The 7,583-nt window shown below is 45.5% G+C and overlaps 1 pseudogene; it reads right to left on the bottom strand.

The window, feature by feature from the left end:
- Positions 1-3,955: 3,955 nt before the first annotated feature.
- LOC124723244 lies at positions 3,956-4,072 on the bottom strand (annotated as a pseudogene).
- Between the last annotated feature and the right edge of the window lie 3,511 nt (positions 4,073-7,583).

Here is a 7,583-nt window from a genome sequence, read left to right as displayed (position 1 = left end):
GAGGGGATGTTGGTGATTTCACAGATGGGTGGGAGAGATGGAGGGAGAGGGGGAGGGATGGGGAGGTTTCTCAGAAGGACAGATCATCCCTAAAGGGTCACAAGTCAATTAACACAACAGTAGACAAATGGGAGGGGGTGGGGTTCATAAATCAGTAAAGTTTGTCCTTGAATGTATGCAACTGGCACAAACAATATGTGCCACAAAGTGCTTTGCCCTACTATATGTTATCAATTTTTCTTTCAAAACAAAAAGGTAATGTTATCGAAGAAATATATATTTAATGGGCACAACTTTTGGGATATAAGTAAGGAAAAATCTTGTAATTTACGTAATATTTATAGTTTTGTCCTGCTTTTTTGCCACTTTTCTGCTATTTGCACATCCATTGTGTATTCATTTATTCCAATTGTCACTCTTGAAAATGTCGTAAGGTTAAAATGTAGATCGCGTAATGAAGCATATCACACAGGCAAATGGCGTTTATATGTATCTGTAAGTATTGTGAAGCAATCTCTTTACATGAGAAAGTGCAACAGTGATGACAGTACTAGAAAGCAGCCGCTGTCCTCACAGATTCAAGCTAGTCTCTTTCGGTGAACACATGCTTGGGTCAGCGGCGGCCCGTTGTTGCGGACAGTACATGGCACTCCACTCAGGCAGTAGCGGCGTCCGGCGAAATGATGTGGTCAGCACAGCTGCATGCAACCGACAGCTCGCCCATTCAGGCTTCTCAGTGTGAAGCCCACCAGGGCCATCAGAAGTAAGCCTCGGTTCTCAGCCAGCGTCGAGACAACAGCGACTTCCAGAGGTGATGGCTTAACAGACGGACCATGCTCGAACCGCGGTCCATGGGCGTAGGCGACCAGCAGTGCCTCGGAGACTCGCCAGTCAGAGGGCGCCAAGTCGGTGGCACACAGACTTTGCGTCTTCTGACGGCCGATCCTCAGGGTTAACACCCCATTATTACGAGCTCCTGGAATTATTTTGTCATTTACAAATGAGAAGTTAACAGAATTAGCATCAGCGAATTCATCCCTTGATATTATTCTCCGTTACATTATATTGTTGCACATTTTCATTGTGTGTGAGGTGCCACCAATAAGTAATTCAACGCGTCTTTTTCTTTCTGAAAGGTTGGTTTTATTGAGAATTCCAATACACCCCGCTATTCCACAATCGTTTGGCTACAAAATCTTGTTTTTGAACGTATTCTCCATTCAATGTGACGGCCGTTCGCCACCTTACTGGGAGAGCCTGTATGACTGTTTGTTGTCGAGGCCAACGCCTTGCTGCATCAATAACCTTCCCATAATCCACGTACAGCTTTCCGCGGAGTGTATCCCTCATTAGGCCAAACAGATGGAAGTCGAAAGGTGGGAGATCCAGGCTGTGGGGTGGACGAGGAAAGACAGTCCAGTGAAGTTTTGTGACGTTCTTTCGGGACAGCAGCCTCGTGTGAGGTATTGCGAACTTGTTTAGAAGGAGAAGTTCGTTTACATTTTGTGGTGATGAACATGCTGAAGTTTCCCCAGAGTAGTAGAACCCATTTCACAGTTGATCATTGCCCATGAGGGCGGAGAACAAACGGAATAACGCCTTCAGAGTCCCAAATAAATTTCCATTACGGTTCAAAGTGATGAACCCCTGTTTCATTGCCTGTGACGATGTTCAACAAAAAATTGGCACGATCAGCGTCGCAATTTGCAAAGAATCCCGCGTCGATGGTCCTTCATTGCTCTTCATGGTCTTCTGTTAGAAGGCTAGGAACCTATCGGGCACACATCTTTGAGTTCACAAAATGGTAGACGTGTATGCCAGGCCTAACATCAGAGAAGCTCTGTTGTGCAGCGAGGTGTATGATTGTGATCGATAGGTCACCTCGAATGAGAGTGTCCGCACGTTCCAGTACTGCAAGTCTTCACTACTCTGTTGCGATGATGGCGGATGCCTGACCGAACGACTCACAGTATTATTGTTCACTGCCAGGGCGTCGTAGACATTCTGCAGGCGCCTTTGAATTTCTGCGATGCCCTGGTCTTCTATCAAAAGAAACTCAATGACAGCTCTCTGCTTATAATGCACCACCGATACAGACAGTCTTGAAGGCTACGTACAGCGCTGCCAACTATGGGAACTTCATGAATGTGTAAGAGCTTAAAGAGAATATTTCCCGATGTCCCACAACAATGTCCGCATTTCCACAGCAGAAACTTGCCAAGAAAAAATCTGTTGCATTACTTATTGAACGTTCCTTGTACTATCGTCCAGAACTGGGCTTCAGCTAGCGAAGACTGTATCAGGTGGTAGAAGCTTGTTGACTCAACTTGTCAAACGTCTAGCAACTAGGACCCCCTCTCGTAGCTAGTGGCTGGCGATGACTGATCATGCTCGTCTAGACTGGGAGGAATATGCGCACGCTTGGTCAATTACGGTTTCTGAAACGGTAGCTTCTCTGACGTCTAACTCCTAACAACATCGAGGTGCGAGCGTGCCACTATGACATCATTGCTCCATTTATCCTACTAAGAAATTCAAAGGCGTCTTTTACTTCACCAGACTGGCCTGCAGCACAACATACCTCTTCAAGGAACATGCTACACATATTCGTCTATGAAATGAGGGAAGAATAATGGTGTCCATACCTCCAAAACTAGAAGAGAAAATGTTCGTTTTACCCATTATTAAAGCTGTTGGTGGCACAGACAAGAGTTCAGTATGCAGCAACAAAAGTTTTTTATCATTTGCCCAGTAGCAGAAACTGTGTGATAGGTAGCAAAGTGAGTTTTAACGCTTGCCTAGAATATTTTCACCTACACAACTCCGTCGGTTCCGTAAATGAAATTTTATTGAAAAACTAGTTGCCTGTAAATCAAAACCTAGTTTCGGATGTTGCTGTATGAGCGGAACTAAAAAATGTATTCATTAATATTAACAGTAACCACGCAGATGTATCCTGTAAGCTGACTCGTTCCACATCATCTCGATAAAAAAAATCGTTCGTGCTGTTATGATGCGTAGAGTGTGTAAGAAACTAACATTAACAAATGAAACTACACGGTTCCAGAGACGTTTTCAAATCGCAAATTCCTATGATGTATACAGGCAGACTGAAGCGACGAATGAAAACATGTACCAAGGCCAGGTCTCTTACCCGTTAGGCAAATGCGCTAACCACAACGCAGTCGTGATGCAGTAGCTTTACAGAACTGCAAAACTACACTAGCGTGGCTCCCACCTCGATTCAGATTTCCACTCACGCCTCAGACCACGAGGTATTTCCCCTAAACTTTAACAGCATTCCAGTGGCTCTCCAGTTGTGTTGGAGTAGCACCACAGAATCGAACGAAATAGTGGTTGCTGCCTGAAACACAGACTCAAGTGCTTTAATCAGATGAATTTACACTGGTGTCCAAAATTAAAGCAACAAAAGGAAACCTTGTTAGGTTGTGTTTATTTTGCCACAAAACCATATAACAGGTGTTAGTAAAGTAGAAACGATGTAAAGAATAAAAAACAACTGCAACATGCATAACAACAGACGAAATTTTTCTTCGTTTTTCTCAATTTAATGAATTTGTATCCACATTTCGACAACTGGTTAATGTGATCAGCACGGAATGTGACCACTTCTGGCAGCGATACAGGCCTGACAATGACGGGGCATGCTGTGGATGATGTCATTAATCTTATGTCGAGGCAATAAGCCATTCCTTCGTGCAGGGCTCACCGCAAGTCTTGGAGAGTGGTTGGTGAATAAAAGCACTCCGCCACGAGTGGCCTACCGGGACCATACGACCGCCGTGTCATCCCCAGAGGAGGATGCGGATAGGAGGGGCGTGGGGGCAGCACACCGCTCTCCCGGCCGTTATGATGGTATTCTTGACCGAAGCCGCTGCTATTCGCTCGAGTAGCTCCTCAATTGCCATCACGAGGCTGAGTGCACCCCGAAAAATGGCAACAGCGCATGGCGGCTGGATGGTCACCCATCCAAGTGCCGGCCACGCCCAACAGCGCTTAGCTTCGGTGATCTAACGTGAACCGGTGTATCCACTGCGGCAAGGCCGTTGCCTGTGGTTGGTGAATGCCGACGCGATTCAGCCCGCCCCCTAGTGCGTCCCAGACATTGTCTACGGGACTCAAATCGGAAGAGCGGGCAGTCTACGCCATGAGTGCAATAACCTCCTTCCCCAAGAAAACATCAGCTGCCTGTGCTCTACGAGGTCGAACATTATCGTCCACCACTACGAAGCCTGAGACCACAGCACGTCGCAACAACTGCACATGAGGTCCCAAGATCTCGTCACGATACCTGACCGGAGTTAAACATTGCCAGTTCACCCGTACAAGTTCATGATGAGAGAGTGATGAACATAATCCCTGCCAACTTTATTAGGGACTCTCCTCGATATCGGTCTCTTTATATAATTTTTAGGTCCCGAAATCGTATTGCATGGTCCATCCAGATGCGAATCTGCCGTGAATCACTCTCCTGGCAAATCGGGACTCATCTGTGAAAATAACATTGGCCCACTGGTCGTCCGTCCAGGTGACATGCTGACGATTCTATTTTAGTCGTTCCCTTCTGTGAATGCGTGTCAGAGGTACACATACAGCAGGTTTGCAACAATAAAAACCACTCTGCCGAAGCCTTCCGTACATCGTTCGCCTAAATGCAACTTGCCCAGAGGATTCTGCGAGGTCAGATGTCAGTTGCGTATTGTACTAAGGCGGCACAGTCATGACCTTACAGCCATATCACGGTCCTCTCTGTCTGATACAACACCTAAGCGACCCTGACCTTGTCTTCGGGATACAGATTCGGTATGTATAAACTGTCAACCCAACAGAGAATCAACATAATGATTCACTTTAAATAATCGGGACGTCAGTTTTCGACTGGCTGCTTCCATTCTTCCTATGGCCCTCCACCGCAGAGACTGTGGTAGGCATCTTCTCTGTGCCATTGCAGTGTTTGTGACTGTATACACAGCGACTATGGATGTTTGACTACCAGGCAAACACCAACCCTTCTGATAGGTGCCCTGGCATCATCGTTGGTGCGGTTGGCCTTTGACAGGAATGCCATCTTGTATGCAGAATACGATCGTATGAACATCTGTTGACTGTTTTTGTGCCTATATCGTGAATTAGACATACGATGGGGAAAGACAGGCTTGTTGCTTTGGTTTTGGACACCAGTGTATATGGTCCTAGAAACCTCTTCACCGTTCAAACAGCTATGATGTATGTGAGCAGACTGAAGCGATGAATGAAGACTGGAAATTTTTCAGGGCCAATACAATTACTTTTCGTGTTTAGAGTGAATACTAAGTGAGCTGGGGCCTGAATGGGAATTTGGATTGAGTAGGAAGGCGTGCTAGGGTAGTCTGTGCGGTTGTGCAAAGTCACTGTGCAAGAGTGGCGTAGTGGTTAGGTCATCCGCGCAGTGAGCAGCAGTTCTAGGTTCGATCTTCAGTCTTGGTACAAATTTTCAGTCGTCGCTTCAGTCTGCATATATGCATCGTAGCTTTTCGTGGTATTAGCACGGTATCTCCTGTGAGAGAAAGGTCTTTTGTGCAGCCGCCGATCCGAGGACGCGAAGCAGCAAGAGCAGCACTTGTCTCATAAACAGTAAATTAATTTAGTCTTTGTTTTTCTCGGGTGTTTCTGGAAAGAAGTGAATTACACGTGTGTACTTTACTGTGTAGACTAGCGATTAGGAAATTAATCGGAGTATTTGCTTTTGTGTAAGTCTTGTAAATATCCTCGTTTAGGGCGGCTTCCTAGTATAAATTTTTCCGTCGCCAGAAACTCCGTCACGCCACTAAGTTTTTAATTTGTGCTAGTAGACAGCATACAGTTTAGATCAGTGCTTTCTGGTTTGAATATTTATCTCGTGCAGTAACTTTTCAGCAAACAGGGTTTCTAATAACAGGTATGTGTAAATACCTCAACTTCAGTTGAGAAATTTATTTCTTTTCATAGCTTGCGTGCTCAGAGTACGTGAGAAATCTGCATAGCAACTTTTAGTTACTTTATTTTCCTTTGGTATATTTTGCATTGATTTCAAACTGAGCACTCAGTTACACACAGTACGATATGGCTAGAAACTGTGTTGTTGTGAGCGGACACAGGGAGAGTTTGCGACTGTCCATAAACAGCTGGAAGCTGCGTTGGCTACTGTCGACAAGCTTCTAGCTAACGCTCAAAGTTGCGGTGACGTCGGGGCGCCAGTGACGAGACCTGCGACACCTTTGGTGCCACTAGAATCCCCTGGTGCTCCGGACGTCGCCGCAGCTTCCGATACGCAACATATGACCGGTGCGTCATGACTCCAGAGTGGGTGGCAGACAGTGGTGTGTTCGCGTGTCACTGGGCGGAAGGCTAAAGAGGCAGCAGGCCGTGCAGCTGGCTCCCTACGTCTAAGCAAGAGATACGAGGTGCTGCCCAGTGTTTATGATAACTGTGAGCCAGCATGGGATGCCTCTTCTGTTGGGCCAACGGTCAATTTTCCTATCCAGTCCGGACAAGTGCAGAGTGTGGGTATACTTGTCTCATGGAGATAGCAGGCAAGGCGGGAAGGAATTCCGGTGTGCATTCGGTACGTTTGCCCGGAGGTCTCATCCGTGATATGGAGGAGGCCCTGCCGGAGGCTATCGTGCGCACTGGGTGCAACCGACTGCATGTAGTGGCAGTCGGCACGAATGACGCCTGCCACCCTCAGCTCCTTTCGGCGGCTGATTTGGTGAACGCAAATAGCAGCGCTCGTGGAGTGCAGCCTAAGCTGTCTATTTGTAGCATCGTACCCTGAGCTGATCGCGGTCCTCGGGTTTGGAGCAGAGTGGAAGGTCTAAAGACGAGGCTCAGACGACTCTGCGACGGTATCTGATGCGAACTGTAGGATTCCCCTTAAGTTAGAGGGGTGGGAGGGGGGGTTGTGACGGAAAATGTAAACATTAATTTAAAAAAATAGCAATACTTATTAATGTACAAATTTGAAAATTTGCATGTGTAAAGCAAAAGAGCAATGTTTTAACGAAAAAATATAATAAAATAAGCAGGGTTAATATTTTGCGAGAAAGATGAATTTTTAATATTTATTGTCTTTTTAATCAAAAGTCACAACTCAAATTCTTATCATGCAATTAGTCTGAAAATTTTATTGTAGTGTCCTGAGAAGGTTTTAAGATCTCTGAACTACAGTTATTAATTTATGGTACAAACTGTATCATTAACAGAGTTCTTAATTACTTCTTTTCTGCATACAGTCATCTAAAAATCAGCATGTAATTGCAGGATTTTGTATTTTTTAGTTACAGGGAGACAGCAACACGTTGCGAGCAGTTCCTGAAAATTTAATAGCATTAGCGAATATACTTTTTTAGAAAAGGCTTCTCATACTTCTACATGTAATAAGCTTACCTCAATTTTAAAAGTCCTCCATACTGATACTCCTCATCGTCCACGTTTCTCTTCTCTCCTCTTCAAATCTGCTTGCCTTGTATTTGAAAAAAATGGTTCAAATGGCTCTGAGCACTATGGGACTCAACATCTTAGGTCATAAGTCCCCTAGAACTTAG

The sequence above is a fragment of the Schistocerca piceifrons genome, chromosome 1 (assembly GCF_021461385.2).
Source record: "Schistocerca piceifrons isolate TAMUIC-IGC-003096 chromosome 1, iqSchPice1.1, whole genome shotgun sequence".
NCBI lineage: Eukaryota > Metazoa > Arthropoda > Insecta > Orthoptera > Acrididae > Schistocerca > Schistocerca piceifrons.
Note: the sequence above shows the minus strand (reverse complement) of the source record. Positions and strands in the feature narration are given on the sequence as shown.